Source organism: Xiphophorus couchianus, chromosome 21 (genome assembly GCF_001444195.1).
Source record: "Xiphophorus couchianus chromosome 21, X_couchianus-1.0, whole genome shotgun sequence".
Taxonomy (NCBI): domain Eukaryota; kingdom Metazoa; phylum Chordata; class Actinopteri; order Cyprinodontiformes; family Poeciliidae; genus Xiphophorus; species Xiphophorus couchianus.
In genome coordinates this window covers 1,953,273-1,966,351 of record NC_040248.1, presented here as the reverse complement: position 1 = coordinate 1,966,351, position 13,079 = coordinate 1,953,273, and positions in this window count along the sequence as shown.

The following is a 13,079-nucleotide window of genomic DNA, read 5'->3' as shown; positions in this document are numbered from 1 at the left end:
CTGACGGCATTTTTCCTTGCCGTCTTGCTTCAGAATAAATCCCCAGTATGCCGACTGGTCGGACCCCTTTCTGGATCCATCGGTGTAGATTGTCCATTCCGGTTGTTTTGGCTTCTCAGATGTCTCTGGCGGTTTCTTCTTACTGGTGGGTTGTGCTGGCCCAATCTCGAGCTCCGGGTCCAGCAGGATGTCTTCCCATCTTCCCCACCGTGTGTTAGTTGCTTTAGTACTTTCCACGGTACCTTTTCTTAGATACTTATGAACTTGGCTCTGTGTGATGACTTTAACTGGTTGTCCTTGTGCTAGATCCTTCAGCACACCCCAGTAACGAGCTAACACCGCTAGCTCTTTCTCCTCCTGCGGATATTTCCTCTCAACAGAAGTCAGGGTGTAACTCCACAGGGTAACCAAGCCTCCATTTTCATTACTCACTTTGATCATGGCATCGTCATTCTCACAGCTGATTTCTGCCACCAGTCTTCCTGACAAACTTCTTGGCTCCAGTCTCACAGCTGCTTGAATGGCTTTTCTCAATTCTTCCAGGTTCTGTTGATTCGCTGCTGTCCAAACCCAGGGTCTTTTTCTGTCCTTTTCGTCCTCTCCACTCTTCCTCAGACATTTGTACAAAGGCTTGGCATACTTCTGATAATTGGGTACGTGGTCCCGGACGTAGTTGCATAGTCCTAATATTTTCTGTAAGTCATTCTCTGACTGAGGTGGTTGAATGTTCATCAGCTTTTCTCTGTACCCATCTGAGAGTCCCAAGTCCGACGTGACTTGGAAACCCAGATAATTCACTTGGAACTGTCCAAATTGACATTTCTTGAGGTTTAGCTTCAAGCCTGCCTTGGTGAGGTTTTCTACCACTTTTTGTAGTCTTTGTAGGTGTTCTTCTTCTGTGTCATCAGCAATAAAGACATCATCAATGTACACAGTTGCACCTACGTCCCCCAGTACTTCCATCACTGCTGACTGGAACACGTTTGGGGAGTTCTTGTATCCCTGGGGTAACCTTTGCCACACATAGCTCTTGCCTTTGTGGGTGAATGCAGTTTTACCTTGCGATTGTCTGGCGAGGCGTAGAGAGAAAAATCCATTGGCTAGGTCGATGCATGACTTGAACTTCTTGACTCGAAGAGTTTTCAGCGCTCCTTGGGGATTGATTAGACTGGCTCGGTTTGCTATTGTTCTCCGATTCAGGGCCTTGAAGTTGATAACTGGCCTCCAACCCCCTCCAGCCGATTCAGGTTTCTTCACCGCCTGGATGGGGCTGTTGGTGATCGGGTTGAGCTCCTCTCTGATGATTTCCAGGGCGCTCAGCTCCTTCACTATCTTGTCCATCTCCTCGACTGCTCCCGGATTCAGCGGGTACTGCCGAACAGGTGGATGAACCCCACCTTCGATGTGATGAACAAACTTTGGACCCAAATCCCCACAATCGTTCTTGAACCGTGCCACTTGCGCTGTAACGATGATCTCACGCAGCTTCTCTTTCCCAGCCGGGGAGAAGTCACTCTCTGCGATCTTCTGTTCTGTCACCGTCGGTATGTCAATCGGTTTGTACCAGTCCTGCTGCCCGGATCCGGTTTGGGTCGGGCCGACTTTCACCAACCTTGCTTTCAAGCTCGTCAGCCTTCGCTCTAGTCGGCGATGTGTGCCTTTCTTTTTACTGAGTTCATCTAAGTCTTTTACTGTGAGTAGATTGTAAGGACCTTTCACCCACACTACTCCTTTCCATGTCCCGTATGGCATTTCTTCTATTTTTCCATTAGCAAACTGAACCTTCAGGTGTCCTGCTGTTTCTAGGTCTTTGCGGGTCATAGACACCTCCGCTCCGGTGTCCACCAGGTAGGGTACTCCCTCCACTTTGGCGTAGATTTCGTCCCCTTCCCAGTAGGCATTTTCTAAAATGACCCGCGACCTGGACGCCATTACTTTGGTGACCCTCCGGCCCCGGCTTTACGGGACTCACGGAGGGCCGTCCTTTGTTCTGGGCTCAATTTCCTATATTCCTCATCCGTCAGGAACTGACCTTTCCCTGGCTGATTTTGTGAAGCCGGCGGGTTGGTCGGTCTTCCTTGTGGTCCTGGTGGTTTCTGCTGGAACGGCCGGTTTTGGAAATTGGATGGTGGTGCTCCCTGTTGAAACGGCCGGCCCTAGAAGTTGGATGGCTGTGTGCCTTGCGGGAACGGCCTGTTCTGGAAGTTGGATGGCTGTCTGATGTTGACCCTTCCAGGTGGCTTGGCTGGTTGGCTAGCCTCCTTCTTCCTTTTGTCCTCGTAGTACTGCTGCTCCAGGTCGAACCCCTGCACTGCCACGTCCATCTGGGCCACGGTTGTGCTTCTCACTGGCAGTTTCACAAACACAATCTCTCCTCTTCGTCCCTTTGTCACCTCACGCAGTACCTTCACATACCTCGCGGGAGAAACGGTTTGCTTTAGTGTGTGCCAAAGCGGTTCCAACCGGCTTCCTTTGTCCAACCGTCCTCTAGCTCTCTTCACCTGGGACTCTTCGTCGTCCATGTCCTCCAACACCAATCTCTCATAGTTGCTCTGTGCTGACTCTGTTCCAACCATCGGGTCCGCAGTCACGCTGGTCAGCCACAACTTTTTGGCCCCTTCGTGGTTGGTGGTAGATAGCACAGTTGGCCAAACATCTTTCAAATACTCCTCATTATTTTCGTCTGCGTTTTTACTCCGAATCACCAGCCTTAGATTCTTTAGTTCTGCGTATGCATCTTGTCCGGTAGTAGTGGCCGGTGGCTGGGCTGACACTCCTTGTGTTCCCCGCGGGATCTGTGGTCCTGGCTCTGAAGACGTCGCCTGCGGCTCCTCTTCATCAGCCGACACCTCATCCAGCTTCTGTCGAGTCTCCCTGGAGTACTTGTAGGCCGCTTTCTTCAGTCGTCGCAGCATCACATCATACATAATTCCCATGTATGCGTTCCTGAAGTTGGTGGTCAGGGAATAGTGTGCTGTCAGGGTAGAGCAGGATGGTGTCATCAGGATGTTAGCCCACTCCCCGACTGTCGCTTCTACCTCGAGCAGCACCTTGTCTCCCAGCCTGCTGGCCCATCCTGCTGGAATCTGGTACTCTGTCTGACCGACCTCTGGTACATACGTACGCCGTCCGTCTTTAGCCTGTACGGGGCCCCAGGTCACGTCTCTCGCCAGTCTCTCAGAAGAACCCTCGATGTCAAAGGTTTCTATTTCTTTCTTCTTTCCTCGATGCTGTCCTGTTCGGAGTGTCTTATGCCCTGTCGGTGGTTGCTTTGGGTCGGAGAAGATCCTGCCGTGATCACTCTCTTCTTCTTCTGAATGTTCGATCTCCTGTTGCTCTTCTCCGCCCTCCGAATCGCTGATGTCCTCATACTGTTGTTGTCGAAGAGGTTCCCTGCTGGGGGAGTTCAGCGGTTGAATCTTGGCTGGTTTCATCGGTCCTACTTCTCTCTGGACCGTCAGCTGCTCATTCTTGACTCTGTCCGTGTTGGGTTGCCTCAGTTCACTGCTGCTTCCCTCGAATGAGAATTCTTTGACATATCTTGCGGCCTGGGACTCTGGCCCGACTGGTGCTTCCCTTAACTTTATCCTGAGTGGCTCCATAACCTTGGCCTTGCCGGTCTGGGTGGTGTTTGAAACTCCACTCTGGGGTATTTTTAAGGGGTATTTCTTGATCTCCTTTGCTGGGTGGTTGATGCGGCATTGCTCCTCCATTTCAGTTGCCATTCGTACACCTTGCTCCGTACGGAGTCGATGCATACGGGGGTCAACCACCACCACCACCTCTTTGAACACAAAGAAATGACTGTTGGTCTTGGCTATGTTCACCACTCCGTTCTCTGTGACCGCCCTGGCGGTGTCCCCTGGCAAATCTGCCGATCTTAGTCCCTGCACGCTCACCATCACCCTTCTCATGCTTTCGTTGCTGGCGGTCACCAGGCCCCTTTCGAGTCCATGCCACATCTTCTTCCGATACTCCTCCAGACTCTCTCCTTTCTTGTAAACATCAATTGGGACCAGGATTACGGCACCATAAGGAAGACTGTAGCCCTTCATCATCACTACGTCTCCTCTAGTTTTTTCACTACAGGAAGCCTCCAACACCTTTGAATCTTTTTGGTAATATTTCCCAGCTTGGTTTTTAAGGCTGCGTCGAAACTTTCGATTGTGGATCTTGTATTTATCATTGGTGAACACAATCAGCCCGTCACCTTCAAGGTCCCATATTCCTCCAATAAACTGGTAAATCATGAGCCCGGATTGCAGCCTTAAGCTGATGGTCTCTGATGGTATTTTGGCCAACTCTCGGGTGCTCCTCCAAACATCCGACTTCTGGGTCTTCTTTTTAGGGCGGCTGGGGTCCCATAGCTCCTCATCCGATTCCTCCCCGTCCTCGTCGGAGCTGCTGCCCGCTGGAGTCTCCGTAGGTGGCAGTAGCTGCCTCCTTTCCGTGCTGTGGGCTCGGGGATGAAACCCGAACTCCTGACCCCGTCGAGGGGACCAATCCCTGGCCGCTTGCTCCAACTGTTCCTCAGCGAAACCGTCGAGGAGCGATCCCTCGTGATTTTCCTCTTCTGACTGCTCAGAGGGGATCTCGTCGTTCCGCGATGCTCCCGGTCGAGCTGGGATGTCGTCATCGCCGTTCGTCAGGTCTATCAGGTCCTGCTGATCTTGCTTCGGCTGGTTAGTCGGTGTTGTGGCTCTGCTGGGCAGTCGAGAGGGGGCCTCAGCCACCTCCGATTCCGCCTTCTCCGGGGCCTGCTCCTTTCTTTTGATGCCTTTGTAGGTTGACAGTCTCTGCAGGGCTTCTTTACACTCTTTGTACTGGCTTACCCCTCTAGCTAGCTGTTCTGTCAGGATTCCGTCGATGCCCGCTGCCTTTGTGGCTGTCTTCACTACTCCGTCATACTTTCCAGAGGGGCTGTAGACAATCCGCAGCTCACCAGCGGTCCATCCCTCAAGGAGCTCGGCGAACCATTCTAGCCACTCTTTAATCTCCAACTTCTTAGCAACTTTCACTGGGCATTTGACGACCCCCAGTCGGTGGCCATCGTTAAGTCGGGAGCAGTAGTATATCTGGGTCTGTATCATGTAGTTCATTATATCCCGAACTTTGTTCTCGTGGGTACTATAATGAGATTCGAAAAAAGTCCTTTTCAGCGGCCCAGTCCAGGAATCCAATCCATCACCGAGTAATATCAACATTACAGGAAGTTGTGATATAGTAGTTTGGGAAAGACGGGTTTGATGATCTTCCCCGTCTTGGCTGATGTTGCTTACCCCTTGTCCCTTTGCTGGCTCTTGCAGGGGATCCAGTTCCCCTCTTTCTTCTTCATTCATAGTTGTCTTTGTCTTCGAGTTGCCTATCCCCCAAAGCCTCTCTTTGCGCTCTTGAGTAGGGATGGGTCCAGGCTGTGTTGGCTACTGGCTTCACTGTCTGGATACTATCACTTATCCTCAGTAGAAGCTTTCCCTCACCTGCATGCTATACAGTTACTGCAAGGGTTGTGACTGACGGCCTTATCAGTCACCGTTAACTCTATTCCCTCAGAGTTAACCATCCAAGTGAGCTATTCAGAATCACACTTCTGTTTTTACTGACTTGGTTTATTAGGGCCCGCCTACTTGGCTCCGCCCCACGTTGGGCGCCATGTCCGTTATCCTGCAATAGCTAGCCCCGCCCACTTCATCACAACCCTCCGGGGCTGACTACTGACCAGTTCTCTGTCTAACAGGTCCGGAAAATCTCTAAGACCTGGGTATTACCCTAAATGAGATCTATAAGAGATAATCTATTCAAACTGGTGTCGAAAGCGATTCGTCTAGCTCTAACTACCTCCAATCCAGAAGTTACGACCCTTTTCAGTTAAGAAACAGTCAGCTGAGTAGCCCTCACAGCTGCATAATTCCAATAACCACTCCTGTTAACGGTAGCTCGCTTTCTAAAATATAACTAGCTCTTGGAACCGGCTAGATTAAATTTAGTGACTCGGAGGTAAGTCCCTGGGTCGTTATTTTACTCTCGCCAAAGGAAATTATGAAGCCTCCTCTTTTCTAGAACCATGTACATTAGTTTTACCCTTATTAAAAGAACTGAAAAATGAATAAATGACTCAATTAATTCCAATGTCCACCAACCTCATTAGAATTTTAGAGTATGAATTTATTAAGCAAGCTTAAGCAGGGATATGTGACATACAAATCAATAATCAATTGTATATAATTCAAGAGCAGTGTAATATAATCAACATGTACAATCATACCCTCCTGTCTCTTTCCCTAACCTATGTCGCAGATTCTGAGATAGCTTTATAGGAAGCAAGTTCAACTCATACCCAGTTGGTGGTGGATCTTTAGCAACAGGAACGTCCGAAAATGTTTGGATTGAGGTAAGACCGACGATCGAATCAGAAACCCGGGTTGGACGATTGGAACTTGTCTCCCTTTGGCGGCACGAAGCTTCAGCTTTTCCCGTGGCTCCAGGGTGTGGTCTGCTGTTGTTTCCTCGATCTGCTTCTTCGTGTTAGCTCTACTTCGGTGCCGCAGACAAAGAACAAGAACTTCTCCTTTTCCGTCTGCTTATATACAGTTCTCTGCCATGTATGTGTATGGGGAGTGTTAGTTTACGTGGTTTCCTGAACATCTGCTGATGTCACGGAAACCCCCGTCGGCCCCTCCTGTCTGCTGGCTGGGATGGAAAGTACCGTCCTTTCCTCAGCGTGTTGTTCTTAGCCAACCATACCGCCCCACCCATCCTGTGCGTCTGGCCATCTGTTCAGAACTGCTTGCGACAGCAGGAACTCACAAGTTCCCCTTCTCCTTTTTCCCCTTTTTCTTTTAACATTAAAAACTATGTGCTTTTCTCTGATTAACTTTTAAACACAGTCAAATATTAAAAACTATGTGCTGATTTCCATTAAGCATTAATCATAAGCATTAATCACCTCTTTCACTTATTATAAATCATCAAACCTTAATCATTTCATTGTTGTCATGTTATTACAGATCATGATTCGTACACTTCAGAATCATTCAGTGATTACTTACATACAGTCATTTTACCTATTGTATTCATACATGTTCAACTTAATCATTATTAAAACACTCAATCATTATAAATCAAAACACAAGATTGCTTTATTTCTCTCAGGCTTTCATGCACCTGTTTCTAGATAGATCTCAAACCCCCTACCAGTTTTCTCGACAGGATACATTTTCTCCAATCGGATTTTATGGATATTTTGAGAAAAAATATAAATTAAAACTATTTTTTTAATCAAAACTTTAGATGAAAACATGTTGCTGTTTTTAGTTCTGTTGTGGAAATTCAAGGCAATTATTCCATGACAAAAATGACTAAAACCAACATTTCCTAAATGTATGTATAGCTGGAAATATTAGCTGGTTCTTTATTATTGTCACTTATGTTGATAAAAGTTATTGGTGATGATATAAACCGAGTTCTGGTCAGTTATTACAATAACACTGTGTTGTTTCTCCGTCAGCAAACAATTCAACAATAACCTTTTAACGTTTAATAAACTTTCTAATTGGCTCAGAAAAGTAAAATTCAAGTGGAAAATTTTCCAGCTAAATGTATTTTGAGCTGTTTTTAGGGGTGACAGTAAATATTATGCTGCTGATTTCATTATGATCCTCATTTTTGAATAATTCTCTCCATTGAAAATGTGTTTATTTTCATCATTTATCTAAAATGATTTATACTGTGGCTCATATATTAGCTTCAGGTTTTAGCAATTATTGAGGAAGAATGTATTAAAACTTTGAACAAAACGTTTGGCTCGTCTCTTCCTCAACACAGCCGGGTTCTTCTCGGCGAGCGGCGGCCAGCTGTAAAACGAAACTAAACAAAGCGTGCTGACGTCCCAGATCACAGAGTTTAAGTCATACAAAGCAATGAACAACAAAGCTGCAGAGATACAGAGATATGCATTTCTCATAAAATAACAACACACAAGGAGAGACAAAAACAAACACGAAACACACAGACAGACAAAGGCGCCCAACGTGGAGAGAAAAAAGATGGCAAAAACTCTCTGTATATTAGCGTTACATGTACTTTATAGTGAGTAGGCGTTTCCTCACTTTAATATATGCAAAGAAGGCGTTCTGTTGTTCAACCAATCAGAGAACCACCTTGGAAAAACGTCAACCTTCCCCTAAGTTTTAATGACCAAACTCAAGAGTCATTTTAGTTGTTAAAGTTATAAGTTAACTTTCACAAAACCTATTTTACTCTTTTGGACTCAGCATCTCCCAAGATTTGAATCTTTGCCTTATCACGAACAATATTTAAAAGGTATATCCGAAATTAAACATAGATGTTTCCCAGATTCGAAATCTGTGCTCAACTCCAGATGCAGCTCAGAGCCCCTGGGAAACCCCCAACCTCCGACCTCTCGGCAGGGGAAGATATTATTTATGGCCTGCTAATTTAAAGCCTTTCAAGAGAATAGTGTTTTGTGGCTGCTCTAAGTTACAGCCCTGCCAGGAGAATGTTTATCTCTGCTTAACATTTGTCCAAATAGGAATGTTTATCTCTTAAACGCACATGGCATGAGATTAGCCATATTAAACACTCAACAATATTCATATTTCCTTAACACAATAAAGACAACTTCTCATTTTTGTCTGTAAACAAAACTAAGATTTAGAGCAAATGCTTGTTTGATCAGCAGAGTTCAGTCTGGATTTAAAGAAAGATCCAGATCCTCTACGGTGAGAATGTGGAGGTTTATTCTAATAGAGGAATCATGTGTATAAGTTTACATATTTACAGAATGGATGTGATTTCTTTTCAGAAAGGCTCATTCATCCAGCTGCATGATGATCAGTCCAGGCGATCTAAACGTTAATAAACCGTCATCATCATTTCAGATCAATATGATCTCTGATCAATGGCTCCATGTTCTCCATCAGAGCCAAAGCTCCTCAGGTAGCAGCTCACCTTGATGCAGCTACTGATAAACCTGGGATTGTCTCCACACCTGATCAATAATCAAACCTGTTTGGAGTTAATCTGCTGATCCGGATTATTTTTCAGTGAGAATAAATCCATCCCATGAGCTTCGGTGCACAAACCGATGCACAGTTACATCTTTATGTGGCCAAAACTCAGGAAATGTACTATTCACCTACAAGTGAGGTTTTCACATCTTTTTTATTTTATTTTGTGTGTTATGTTATTGTCTGAGGACAGATGTTATTCATTTTCATCGTTTGCGTTTAAACAAAAGGTTAAAATCATGAAAAACATCTGGTTCGGTTGGACTGAATGGACTCAGCTTTCAGTGCTTTTAGGTGAGATTTTGCACTTTGTAGTTTGTTTGTTAATATCCATAAAAATGTTTGCGTGGCTGCAGCTCATCTTGACGACAGGTAAAAAGTTAACACCTGTTCACAAACTTTGACGCCACGTTCATTTTTATTCTTGTCAGCTTGTGTGTAAAATACGGCGCTGCATGTTATCTGTGCGTATCACACTTTATGCACAAGGGCCCTGATGCTGGAGCAGTTCGGTTCTTAAAGTTCTGGTTCTGCTGAGCTCAGAATGAAGAGTTTCTGAAACTTTGATCCATTGATGATCAATTCAGAGTCAAACAGGAACTGACAGAGTAACATGCAGCTCTCCATCTTCTTCTTGTTTTTACTGAGATCCAGTTAAAGTAAAAAGCAACATGTGAAAAATGAAATCATGCTAAATGCAGCATGATTTGTTTTGCACCTTAATCAACAGAAAACTTATTGGCTAAAACTAACACAAAATGTAACATTTTCTTTAACATGTGAATAAAACATCATAAACTGAGAAAAACAACAGATAGAAATAAACTCAGAAAAGAAACAGATAAAGCAGTAAAAGTTTTTATCTCCTCCATCAGACGGATCAGAAACACTCAGAACTTCATGTCAGATTTTATCTGCTGCTGAAAACATGAATCATCAAAATGTCAGGAAAAATAGAAACTTTATTTCTTCTTTTACCCAGAAAGTTTTACTTTCATATCAACCAAATTCATATAAAGCTAAAAGCTCCTTTAATCTGTTCAATTTGTGGGTTAGGACAGTTTATCAGTAGAACCAGCATCATTAGAGGCGGTCCAAACTCCTCTGATCTGAATCTGTAAAACTTTGAGGTTTCAGCAGGAAGTCAGAGCTGCAGGTTGTTAAAATTTATCCTTTAACAAGAGAAAAATTATACAAAGATAGAGTTACTTATTGCTCTCCAACTCCATTCCTCTCAAACTGCAGTTCTATAAAGTTTATTGTTGATTAATAAAACATATTTAGCTGCTTAAAACAGCTTAAAGCTCAGAGAAACTTCTAGACTGAATAGTTTAGCTATTTATCAGTGATGTTTTAATCTTTATACAGAAGTTGGAAGCTTTGACATTTTCACCAACAAAACATGGAAAAAGAAAAAGAATCATAAAAATGGAGAACAGACAAAGCTTCAATGTTTCTGTCTGGAGGACAATGTGAAGGAAAGTGGCTGATGGGGGTTTTTATTTTGTAAAAAAAAAAAATGGTCACGCCCCACTCATAGGCAACGACAAAAATGGGAGACAGACGAGCGGATCCATAAACACAATAATTTATTTAATGTTTAATTAAGCAGGAGCTGCTTTTGTTGCAGGCTGCGATAGAACAGAAAAGATTGGATGTGAAAAAACTGGAGTTGGAAGGACGTAGATTGAGTTCGACTACTGATGGCCACACCCCCCTCGATGCTTCCGGTAGGGGAACTTCTAGCTCGTTTGATGTTGGCAATAATCTGCGTTTAGTTCCTCAGTTTTCTGAATGGGATCCAGATACATTTTTCTCCCTGTTTGAGCGTGTTGCTGATAGTAGAGGTTGGTCTGATCTGGACCGAACTCTGCTTTTACAGTGTGTGTTCACAGGCAAGGCTCAAGAAGCATACTCTGCTCTCACAGTGGATGACAGTAAAGTTTATGCCACTGTGAAGAAGGCTGTTTTAACAGCTTATGAGTTAGTGCCAGAGGCTTGCAGACAGAGGTTTTGGCAGTGTTGTATAAAGTACTGAAATCTCAGAGTCAAGTAAAAGTATAAGTACCTCTCCAAAATATGACTTTGGTAAAAGTCCAAGTCACTGACTGAAATGTTACTTGAGTTAAAGTCTTAAAGTATCTGAAACTTCTTGTACTTAAGTATGGAAATTGCTGTAAAAATGGATGTACTCAAGTAATGTCATGAAAAGTACAAGTAAAAAGTAAAACAAGGCAAATGCAGTTTGAATGACATTTTTTATATTTTGGTAAACTTGTCAAATACACTTAAAATAATGTACACAACCAAGTGCAGGCAAAATTAAACCTGCTAATAAATTGTTCCAGTTTTAAAGAGTAGCACATGTTAATGGTTTGTGGTTTTGAACTTGCATGCCTTTTCTATATTCGTTAAATTTAGTCTAAATTGCTATCGCTATGGCTTCTGTCCCCCCTTGAACAGAGGAGTCTAGGTAGCTTGCTACAGTCAACATTAGGCCTCAGCTAAATACACCACGTGTGGAACTGAAACAATGCCAAATAAAGTTCATTTATGGTTAAGATTTCACAATACAGTAGTGTCTAGTGACCAAGCTATAGTTACTGAAACAGGAGGATTATAACCATTTCATAAGAAGTTACCTCGATGTGTTTCTTCAAGTTGGACGGGGAGTTTTTGTAAGATAGAATTTCCACATCTTCGGGCAGGAATAACATAAACTGCATGCGGTACGATGAATCTTTAACACCCACAAAAGAGTATATTGTGTTTAAATAAGGCCATGGGCTCTCATCACCAGCTGGTGGTTCCCCTGGAGCCGTGTCCGACGTAGTTGCAGTGGTTGTGGTTTCCGTCTCCTCCTCCATGTGGCTGCTGCTGATTGCGAGACTTGCTTTGTGTTTAATGGGAGAAGCGAAACAGGTGTATCCTATTGGAGGTGATGAACAAGCCCAGGCAAGTAGGCTACCGACTTTGTTCGGTAGCCTGCTTGCTACTTGCTAATCAGTAGGTGGGATCAAAACACCTGCGTTTCTCTCTCTCGCTTTTTTGTAACGAGTAACTAAACCACACATTGAAAATTTATCGGAGTAAAAGTACGCAATTAAGTTCGGAAATATAGTGAAGTAAAAGTGAAAGTCATCAAAAATTTTCATACTCGAGGAAAGTATGAAGTACTCCAAAATATACTTAAGTAAAGTAGTGAAGTATTTTTACTTCGTTACTATACAACACTGGTATCGGACATGGCAGAAGGGTGGGAAACAAACCCATGTTGAGTTTGCCAGGGAGCTGGGAATCCATTTCAATAGGTGATGTGCTTCCTTAAAAATTAGCACTTTTGTTGACCTCTGTCATTTGGTTGTCCTGGAACAGTTTAAAAACTCTGTTCCATGTCATATTGCTGTATACATCAGTGAACATATTGTGAAGACAGCTGCTGAAGCTGCTAAGCTAGCAGATGAGTATGTTCTTATACACAGGGGTGGCCGTGGTTATCAAACTTGCAATGATTTTGGTTACAGGAGCGGCAGTCAATCTTTTGTGGGGAGTCATGCGAAGGAGGAAGGTGTTGGTCCTGATCTGAACAGTAAGTCAGAACGGATTTCAGGTGGGCTTGTTTATTTGGATCCGACTGATATATGTCATTATTGCAAAGCCAGGGGCCATTGGAAGCGTGAATGCCCTAAACGGGGTGCTCAAGTGAAATCTGCTGCTTTTGCTGCCTCTGAAAAACGTGCTGGTTTTGTTTCCTCTAAGCAGGTGGAAGTAGGACGGAAGTACACCTTGGACCAGGGGGATTTTTCTCCTTTTGTTTCTGATGGCCATGTGTGCATAGTGGGGAGTGATGCTACAGTGCCGGTAAAAATTTTGAGGGATACTGGGGCTTTTAATTCATATATTGTGAGCTCTGTATTACCCTTTTCTGAGGAAACCAACACTGGAGACCATGTTTTGATGCGGGGCATGGGGCTTTTGGTGGAACCAGTTCCACTGCATAAACTGACGTTGACTTGTGGATTGGTTCAGGGAGAGGTTATTATGGGAGTCCGC